This window comes from Epargyreus clarus, unplaced genomic scaffold (assembly GCF_041222505.1).
Source record: "Epargyreus clarus isolate Ecla_fem2 unplaced genomic scaffold, WU_Ecla_fem_2.2 ptg000009l, whole genome shotgun sequence".
NCBI classification, from domain to species: Eukaryota; Metazoa; Arthropoda; class Insecta; order Lepidoptera; family Hesperiidae; genus Epargyreus; species Epargyreus clarus.
In genome coordinates this window covers 14794524-14806087 of record NW_027332217.1, presented here as the reverse complement: position 1 = coordinate 14806087, position 11564 = coordinate 14794524, and the positions used below count along the sequence as shown (strand labels likewise).

At 35.8% G+C, this 11564-nt stretch overlaps 1 protein-coding gene across 1 annotated transcript in view; it reads right to left on the bottom strand.

The window, feature by feature from the left end:
- Positions 1-11564, bottom strand: part of gogo (thrombospondin-1 like protein golden goal) — a 238814-nt gene that overhangs the window by 173346 nt on the left and 53904 nt on the right. Inside the window, exon 2 of the mRNA XM_073076862.1 lies at positions 10610-10643. The gene's annotated coding sequence lies outside the window, so the exon portion shown is untranslated. The remainder of the gene's footprint in view (positions 1-10609; positions 10644-11564) is intronic.

Sequence of the window (11564 nt, the reverse complement as noted above, 5' to 3'; positions counted from 1 at the left end):
CTTTGTGGTTCGACTCCGGCGGCACCACCGCCACACCCCATTTCTGCCTAATAACAGCAGTGTTAGACGCTGCTGTGTTCCTTTTTGAAGGGTGTGGTAAAGGAGACATACTTTTCCGAGGCGTTCCAGCTTAGTCCTCAGGGGTAGCGGCGCATCTGTGGCCGACCTCAGGTAGGGATATCTAATCCTATCTGGGGTTGATTACAGATGTCCCTGGGCGGCAGTAGCCACTTACCCTCAGGTAGACTGCATGCTCGTCTACTACTCCTATTTTATAAAAAAAAGAAAGGTCGGATTCTGAACATAACGCTATCTCTGCTTCAACTGTATCTAACTAAATAATAATAGATAAAATTTGTACAGCATAAATAGAACATCTAATTACAAGTAAGTCACAATCCCGCTCTTTGCCCCTTTCTTAAGCCAGGTACAGTTTACTTGAGCCATTTTAATCTCCTCATTATAAATAGTTGACCCAACTGGAAAACGGGACGTGGAACCAGAATCATCCTATCAGATGAGAATACAGCTCAAACCACTGGGAAAATATAAGGTTTTGAATAGTGAAGACAATTTAAAAAGAAACTTTAGTAGAACCCTGCGGTTTATGATGGTAAGTGGCTACTGCCGCCCATGGATATCTGTCATCAATTTCAAGTAAGATTGGAGTTATCTTGAATCAGTTAGCGTCGCTAGCTCGCTACCTCCGAGGACTAAGTTGAAACGCCTAAGTGTCTGCCTTATCACACCTTTCAAACCAGAACACAGCAGCACTTTACACTGGTATTGTCTGGCAGTAACAGATGTAGCGATGGTGCCTCTCCACAGGTGTCCCGATCTTCAAAAGTTACACGTTCAATTTTTGAGATTGCCACGATTTACATATTTTTGTGTAAGTTGTCTACCTAATTACCTTTAAAAACCTTTACCTTTTAAATTTAACATGTTAGAAGTGTAAAAGAAATACCTATGTTTCTTTAATCATCTAATTTGACCCTCAAAGTTAACCTTCGAAATTAGGTAGTTAATTAATTCTTTTAGTATGACTATCAAATTTCAAGTTTCTTTAACGATTATTTATCGCTACATTCATAGAAGATATATTATAATAATAAAGATATATTTCGGACAGATATTCCATTGCACGACTCATGATGCGAAGCATCAGAGAGTGCTTTACGATCGAAAAAATTTTTTCGCTTCATTTTGGCGGCTATTTTTATTATTATAGCCTTGATAGTTCACGTAATCAAGATATTTTGCATACTATTGTCGAGATAATTTAATGGAGATTAATTCCATACTTTTTAAAAATTGATTTACTGCAATAGAATTGAAAAAAAACACCAAAATAGGTCAAAAAATTTTCCTGTCCGTCATGTGTGAAACCTGAAAACACTGTAACTTGTGAAAAAATCCATCATTTGAGTTAAAATTTTTTTTTAAAAATTCTAATCGACGATTGTAGGTCACTGAATGCGAATGATTAATTAATTCAGTTTCGTTTAATTGCAATTAATAAAAAACGAAAACGAAAACTACAAGACTGTATATCTATATATATCCATGTAAAATTAACATGGATGGTGATATATCTATATCTATAGATATTATGTACATTTTATTCCACCAGGGGCGCCTGTGCATCACTTTCCTAGTACAGCTGTTTTTTTTATTTATTTTATTTTTTTTTTATATTTCATAATTAAATGAGCATTATGAGTCGTGCACTTTTGGATTTTCCAAACTTATTTTTCTTCTCTTATTCCAAATAGACATCAATTACACAATACAATCACCACCACTTCACAAGGTCTTTCGTTATGGAGAAGAAGCGACGAAAGAAACTCCATAACACACATCTTTTAAAAATAGTTTTTTACAATGTTAAACTTAACCTAATGGTATAACAATAACTAAATTTTCCTCACATAATTGAAAAGGTTTTCTACACCATAGTTTATACTTAATTTGTCTTAACATACTATAGGTAATTGTTGTTTTCAAAGAATCTTTTGTTTTGCTACAATAGCCTCAAATGGACAATTATTACGTAAAACAATTTATAGTCCGTCACGATCACGAGGTCACGGAGTGACACGCAAATGGACGAAGACCGCTGACTACCTATTTGCTACTATGACTGGCCCAATAGATACGTAGGCTACTATCTCATCGCTGAAGCTACTGAATAGTTGCTTCCAGTACCTACTGACCATAGATAAGTATGGATATCTCACCGCCTTGTAATTGAAGGAAGCCACAAATGGTTGACACATACGTAAAACGGCTGACTGTTTTCCCATTACGTCCCCGACTGTCATAGTGTAATTTACGCGGAACAATGCCGACATGTGCAGTTAAGTGGTGCAAAAACAACACGAAATAGAAGAAAAGTGCGGAGAAATATAGTTTCATTCGTAAATGCTCTACAAACTACTTTTTTTTAATATTTTTCAAACACGAAAATAGATGACAATGACAAGTTCAATTGTCAGAACTGGTTACATTTTCTTCTTAGGAGTGAGTAATCTTTACTAATCTATGGTACTGACAAGTTTCTTAAGCCGCTGCCGCTCTAGCCTCAAAGTTGTTTCAGTAACTGATGAGAAGTAACATCTTTGTTTTTATTCGTAAAATCAACAATTAACAGTCAGGATTCTATGTACGAGTACTCGTATCTATAGAGATGCATAAGCTACTAAATAGTCGCCGAGCAACTTCAGCTAGTCGCTAATCCCCACTTAATCGCTAAATCAATAATTTGCTCAAATAGTTACCAATAAATATGACATTTGAGTATGTAACTCCTCTTTGCAAAAAAATGGTATTTGTATAAATCTATATGCACATGTGCTAATTTATCGTTACTCAATCTGTTTGTTTATTTTCTCTTTTTCATCAACCCATTACAGTCCTACTGCTGGGCACGGTCATCTCTCAGAATGAGTAGGTTTAGGCCATAGTCCACCGCGCTGGCCAAGTACGTATTAGTGGTAGACTTCACATACCTTTGAATTTTTTTTAATAAATCTCTCAGGTATGCAGGTAGAACTCCTCACGATATTTTCCTTCACCGTTAGCAAGTGATAATTAATTTCTAATACACACATAATTTTGAAAAATCAGAGGTGCCTGGGATTTGAACCTCGACCCCTAGAGCACCTCGACCCCTAGAGAGAGGCCGAGTTTCTTAACTGGGCTAGGTTTGTTTATCATCAGCAAGTTAAATACTGACTTTACGAGTAATTTCCGCGACCATGTGTCACAGTTATTGGCTACAGGTCTATTATTACCAACGATAAATAGTATGACAGACATATTTACATAAGGTTTCTAATACACACATAATTTTGAAAAATCAGAGGTGCCTGGGATTTGAACCTCGACCCCTAGAGCACCTCGACCCCTAGAGAGAGGCCGAGTTTCTTAACTGGGCTAGGTTTGTTTATCATCAGCAAGTTAAATACAGTATTTACGAGTAATTTCCGCGACCATGTGTCACAGTTATTGGCTACAGGTCTATTATTACCAACGATAAATAGTATGACAGACATATTTACATAAGGTTTACGAGTAACAATGTAGTTATAGGTATCTTCATTATTAAGATTGTGTTCGGTATAACTGAGAAACCGGATAACCTTGAACGGTAGTGACATGTCAACATTAGATGTACCAACAACGTTTAAATTAGTTTACAAATACTTGGTCAAGTCGAACTCGCATCCGGAGGTTCCGTACCACCAACATTTTCATTTCCTTTTATTGTAGTATTTGTTATCATAGCAGCCATTGAAATAAATGCATTGGGAAAAATTGAATTGTTTTAAATTACGGTTGAATAGATAAAACGAATAATACCGGTTTCTTGTATGGCGACTACCAAATTGCAAATTACTATCTTAATTAATTTCCTGCCTGATCTGTGACTTCACACTAAACTTGAACAAGTTCCACCGAAATTCCACTAACTTTAATCAATCCAATACATCTCAGTGTGAAACCACTAAACGAGCGACGTTACATAAATCGTTATAAGCAACATCGCCGAAGACATCGCTATAGCAATATTACTAGCAATATTTCTATCGTGGGTGTAAGGAGGAATACTGCCGTAGTAGATGTAAGCAATCGTAAATTTAATACATTCCTAGGAGCGCGGCAGTTAAACGAGCGACGTGTTTGTTAAGACGTCGTCAGCTCCAGCAATATTATCTCCGTGGCGTGACTACATCCCCTGAAGAGGAAATTAAACCTGCTCTACAACTGTTTGTTGTACACGAGACTCGCCTTTTCGCCGCATTTCTCTACGACACTGTAAAGTCATTGCTCCACACCAGAATTCGCTGTATTTAAAGTGATATGAAAACATAAACACAAATAACCAACTAGAATAAAAATCTAAATTCACTTAAAATTTAATGCCTTAACAAATTTCCAGGCTGATCTGTGAATTCAGACTAAACGTTAACAAGTTCCACCAAAATCCACAAACTTTAATCAATTCAATGCATCCCAAGGTATGAAACCACGAAACGAACGCCATTACTTAAATCAGTAATTTCGAGCAACATCGCCGAGTCATGCCTCTGTAGCAATATTACCAGCAATATTGCTGTCGTAGATGTAAGGAGCTATATTGCCGTAGAAGATGTAAGGAATCGTAAATTTAATACATTCCTAGAAGCGCGGCAGTTAAACGAGCGACGTGTTTGTTAAGACGTCGTCAGCTCCAGCAATATTATCTCCGTGGCGTGACTACATCCCCTGAAGAGGAAATTAAACCTGCTCTACAACTGTTTGTTGTACACGAGACTCGCAACCTCCGTGGTATGCGATACGTACTTCAGTTCTCTAGAATGTCACTTTAAAGTCATTGCTCCACACTAGAATTCCACATTAGAATTGAAGGTGGTAGAACCCGTTGTGGTTCGACTCCGGCGGCACCACCGCCACACCTATTTCTACCTAATAACAGCAGTGTTAAGCGCTGCTGTGTTCCGGTTTGAAGGGTGTGGTAAGGGAGACAGACTTTTCCGAGGCGTTCCAGCTTAGTCCTCAGGGGTAGCAGCGCATCTGTGGCCGACCTTAGGTAGGAATATCTTATCCTATCTGGGGTTGATTACAGATGTCCATGGGCGGCAGTAGCCACTTACCATCAGGTGGACTGCATGCTCGTCTGCTACTCCTATATTATAAAAAAAAAAAAAAAAAAAAAAAAAAAAAAAAACTAGAATTCACTATGTCTAAGGTACTATGAAAATGAAAATAAACACGAATAACCAAGTAAGTACGTTAAAATAAAAATTCACTTAAAATTGTACCTGTACCATTACCATGAGTTTTACATTTTAACAAATATGGCTGTTTTTGTATTTGTTTACGTATTGCTAATACAATTTCCAATCAGCACCCCTAGCGGATTGAATCAGAACTATAGTGTCAGTAACGAAACATTAAATGTCTAAATTGGCAAAATGGCGCTTTATGTTTTGTCTCTATTTTTTACGAACATGTGATGCAGACAAAAAGACTTGAGCACTTACTTATTGTTACGTTTACTCAGTCTACTAAAGCAAACGGAACAGAATAAGGGATTGAGTAAATATAACATAAAATTATGGGATGTTTTAAAAAGTCATCGTAAGGGTACTGTCTAGTATCACACCAGCGACCTTTCGCTGCATGTCAGACCGAGTAAATCATTAGACTAAAACGTTTGAAGATTTAAAAGTTGTAGAACCCCTTGCCTGACTCCTGTGGCACCACCATTTTCTGCCTCATAACAGTAGTGTTCACGTTTATATCTGGCACAACAACAACAATACAACAACATTGGAACTCAGCTTTATCAGGCTAAGTAATTTCCGTGAACTGTAGTGGACACTTAATATAGTCTAGATTCTCATTTTCTACGCCATTAAACAAACGTTTATTTACGTAAGGTGTAACATAATAAACGATTTGCGCTGTAACATCAAGAATAAGTCATGTACGATATTACAGAAGTGTTTTTATGGTACAACAATTGTTATTTGTACTTTAGTTATAGTATTAATGTTACTATAAATATAATCAGAGATAACATAGGTACATAAGGCTAATATAGTTGAATGTGTTCGAATCACACGTTCTAACACAATAGAATATCACATACTTGCGTAATTACACCTGTAGGAGTGTTTTCCAGCATAACTATGTGAATATTGTTTAACATAATAATGTGTGACATATATTTTTCGGTTCATTGTACGGCGAAAGAGTTAAAACTTGCGGAGCGTTTTTAAAAAACGCGTTAAGAAAACGCTCTGTGAGGTCTAAGCCTAACGAGGAAATAAATTACATTTTTAATATTTATATTACGATAAATTCAACTCGTTAATTACACTGTCATCCAGTCACATACATATGCAAAGTGCAAATTTTTCGTTCAGTACACGTTATAATTATTAAGAGTAGGTAGGTAGGTATACGGAATTTTAATGAGTTTTAACATAAACGCTACCTTGTAATTATTTGTATATTACAGGTTAATAAGTGACGAAATATGCGCAACGTCGCACGTATGCACTCACCGTACATTATTTCCATTTTTGAAGTTATTCTCAATTTAGCTCTTTAGAGATTTTTTACAACACCGAGTCTTAAACCTACACCATAAAAATTTTTTAACAAAAAATACAACCGACTTCTATGTCACTACAAAGTAAAAAATAATTCAAATAAATGTTGGTTTAGTACATATTTCTGAAGTCGGCGCTCATATTAGACACGCTGTTTACATCGTTATCCAACTAAATATATTGAGCGCCGACTTAGACACGCACACATATTAGACACGCTGTTTACATCGTTATCCAACGAAATATCTTGAGCGCCGACTTCAGAAATATGTACTAAACCAACATTTATTTGAATTATTTTTTACTTTGTAGTGACATAGAAGTCGGTTGTATTTTTTGTTAAAAATTTTTTTTCACCCTTTTTAGTGATGACATACTAACTTTTACATTAATACAATATAAAATTGTATAAACGTGATCATGAATGAAAGTAAGGTCTGAATTTACATTGATTGGAACCGCCCGCTCGCAGGGCGCTACCGCGCCCTGCTCGCTTAGTTTTATATTGTCTTATATGTTCCAACCTAACCTAACTAAATAGTAAATGATGAACTGGCTTTGCAATTTCATTAGAACCTACACCAAATATCTTCAAACACAACTCAATTATTCCCATCGGTTGAGGAGTTACATATTTTGTCTCCGAGCCAAATTATCAGACCCTTAAATAGTCAATGATGAACTAGCTTTGCAATTTCGCTAGAACCTTCACCAAATATCTTCAAACACAACTCAATTATTCCCATCGGTTGAGCAGTTACATATTTTGTCTCCGAGCCACATTATCAGATCCTCAAATAGTCAATGATAAACTGGCTTCGCAATTTCATTAGAACCTACAGCAACATTCTTCAAACACAACTCAATTATTCCCATCGGTTGAGGAGTTACATATTTTGACTCCGAGCCACATTATCAGACCCTTAAATAGTCAAAGATAAACTGGTTTTTCAATTTCATTAGAACCTACAGCAAATATCTTCAAACACAACTCAATTATTCCCATCGGTTGAGGAGTTACATATTTTGTCTCCGAGCCATATTATCAGATCCTCAAATAGTCAATGATAAACTGGCTTCGCAATTTCATTAGAACCTACACCAAATATCTTCAAACACAACTCAATTATTCCCATCGGTTGAGGAGTTACATATTTTGTCTCCGAGCCAAATTATCAGACCCTTAAATAGTCAATGATGAACTAGCTTTGCAATTTCGCTAGAACCTTCACCAAATATCTTCAAACACAACTCAATTATTCCCATCGGTTGAGCAGTTACATATTTTGTCTCCGAGCCACATTATCAGATCCTCAAATAGTCAATGATAAACTGGCTTCGCAATTTCATTAGAACCTACAGCAACATTCTTCAAACACAACTCAATTATTCCCATCGGTTGAGGAGTTACATATTTTGACTCCGAGCCACATTATCAGACCCTTAAATAGTCAAAGATAAACTGGTTTTTCAATTTCATTAGAACCTACAGCAAATATCTTCAAACACAACTCAATTATTCCCATCGGTTGAGGAGTTACATATTTTGTCTCCGAGCCATATTATCAGATCCTCAAATAGTCAATGATAAACTGGCTTCGCAATTTCATTAGAACCTACAGCAAATATCTTCAAACACAACTCAATTATTCCCATCGGTTGAGGAGTTACATATTTTGACTCCGAGCCACATTAGCAGACCCTTAAATAGTCAATGATGAACTGGCTTTGTAATTTCATTAGAACCTACACCAAATATCTTCAAACACAACTCAATTATTCCCATAGGTTGAGGAGTTACATATTTTGACTCCGAGCCACATTATCAGACCCTTAAATAGTCAATGATGAACTGGCTTTGTAATTTTATTAGAACGTACACCAAATATCTTCAAACACAACTCAATTATTCCCATCGGTTGAGGAGTTACATATTTTGACTCCGAGCCACATTATCAGACCCTTAAATAGTCAAAGATAAACTGGTTTTTCAATTTCATTAGAACCTACACCAAATATCTTCAAACAAAACTCAATTATACCCATCGGTTGAGGAGTTACATATTTTGTCTCCAGAACCCACTCTGATCCTCATCATATTTAAATGGGACCAACTTGTAGCAATTGTCCACACACGAAATGAAAGGCATTAAAATAGGTTCATAAATGGCGAAGTTATGGCTGTTATATTTGGGTGGAGGAGTTCCCCTCTTTTTCTCCAGAACCAATCGATGGATCCTAACCATATTTAAATGGGACCAATTCGCAGCTCGTCTCTACACAATAAAAAAAGAATTATTAAAATCGGTCCACTAACGGCGGAGTAATTGCTGTACATACATAAAAAAAAAAAAAAAAAAAAAAAAAAAAAGATACCGGCCGAATTGATAACCTCCTCCTTTTTGAAGTCGGTTAAAAATTAAAGCGCAAATGTCGCAAATTTGCAGTAAAATTATTTTAAATATTTCGTTTTTAGGTATGAGACGATTCGATTCAATCATTTTGCAATATTTTCACATCATGTGCGTGTACGCGAACGAAGTATATACCTTACCTATCGTAAGTAGACGAACAATTTCTAATTTATTTTCGTTTTATTTAACTTGACAAATACCTGCTTCCTTTGAAAAGTAATTTGAAAATAACGAAAGAGTATGAACCTGCCCATTACTATTAAAATGTCTTAGTTCCAGACATACAATATAGCAGAAATCTTGAGGTAAACCACGAATGATTTGTGGTCGAATACTGATTGTCTTTCAACAGATGTTTGAGGTAGCTAAGCTATGGATATGTCATCATAGTAGCAATGTAGATCACCTTCCATCAGGTGGTTACTGCCGTTGCTGCTGCTAAGTTCTGACGTAGTTTAAGACAAAAACTACTTACTTACGAAAGATAAATATTTTATTATCACTTACATTATCTATCGACGTTCTCAAACTAGAACAAATCAGCTTATAACACTTCTAGGTATACGTTAGAAATAGATTTTAAATGTTTACAAAGTTCCCTTATTTGGGCTACAAACTAGCTTTTGGCCTTATCTTTACGTGGAACAAAAATAGAAACTTTTGTAACTTTGAAAGAAAACATGTCGTTTACTTACTTTTCTCTCTTAAAATAACAGAGCTTAAAAATTGTAGATATATTTAAACAGATGTTAATTTTTACTTATTAGTATTCGCCTTTATTTATTACCTGTTATTTCATATGTATTTGAGGGTAAAACGCTACTGAATTTTAAAGTAATTAACCGAAACCAATCGAGATCAAATTTGCATACAAATTTGGTTTGCATTGCAATGCATGACTAGTGACGTCATTCTAAATACAAAATTATTCAAATAATTCTTACGCATCCATATGCGCCCATGCATGAAATAAAATGGTATACAGAAAATAATACAAAAAGGAAAATAGAGTTACTAAAAAGTTTATTTTGAAAAACTTTTTATTCTATCATTTATTTCATCCAGCCTTTTAGTTACAGTATACGGTAGTAGTTAAACCCAAATGTAAAATGCAAAGCTTCTTAGGGGATGGAGTACTTCCAGGTATGAGTATATCGCGTGCCTCGTAAACCAACCAAGCTGAGTCCTAAACTATAAACCAAGCATCAACTGGCGGTCGTAACTAAACATTGCATTATGTTCCCCCTTCTGGCGTGGATATTATTGTGAAACTAGCATCATACTATGATCATACCTTTTACCAAAAAAGCAAGTGCGGTGTGTGTGTGGCTTCATTAATAAAATATATTTTGATGCATTAAAAAAATTGCATAAACGAGAAATATACGCACATCACAAAAACATGAGTTACAAGTACGCATACAACTTTTTTCACGCTAAAAAATACTCCAAAAAATTTGTGTAACATGTGAGCACACATCTTTGTCCGGCGCTAATAATACTCTCGGATTTGTTTTCCTAAACACGCCAAAATTAGTATAACTTAAAGAAATCTAGTAATTGTCTTACCTTGTTCAGCAGCCGAGGTACTTTTCCACTATACCTGTAAAATAAAAAAAAAATAATTATGCTACTCATGTTATTTAACTTTTTCTTATAATAAACAAATAATATATAAGTACTAGTATAACAAGCGTGCAGTCCACTTGATAATAAGTGGCTACTGCCATCCATGGACATCTGTAATCAATCCTACGTAAGATTTTAAACCCTACCTGAGGTTGGCCAAAGATCCGTTGCGACTTCCGATGTCCAAGTTGGAACACCTCTAACAAGTGTGACTTACCATAACAGTTTTACTAATAACAGCTGCGGTTAAGACTGCCGTTAGTAGTAAAATGTTATTTCAAACAAAAATGCACAGTACCAACAGTAACCTTTATAGGCTACTGAACAGATACTATGCACTTACTTGTACCCTGGAGAATCAAACGTCGATTTTCGTTTACTTAACACATGTAAGGGAGATTTATAAGACTATTAGTGATGGGGCGCACCCTAACGCTATAAATTCATTTAGAGGCAACGATACGCCTATTTAGCCCTGATTTGATTCCATCGATCCCCTCACAGTAACCTTGCAAGCTAATTGACCCCGCAGTCCGCAATGGTCACATTATACCTAATTAATACGATAGTACCAGGCATCAGTGAGTAGAAATACACAGTTCTCTCTCCCATATAGGACATATGTGCTTGCAATCACGAATTGGCGCAAGTAATTATATATCCACATTATACATGTGCTTTACCCTTCAAATCAGAACTATAGAACACTCTTCCGCTACAAAGAAGAAACAATATAATGGGGTCGTGATGCTTTTATATACCTCCTATACGAGTTCTCCAAACTAGACAAGAGTAACATTTCCCAGAGCTGCTATAAGATAAACTGTTGCAATGTTTCAGTCAAGTATAAGATGAGCTTAACGAGTGCATAAGACCCTATGATGTTCTAATCAAC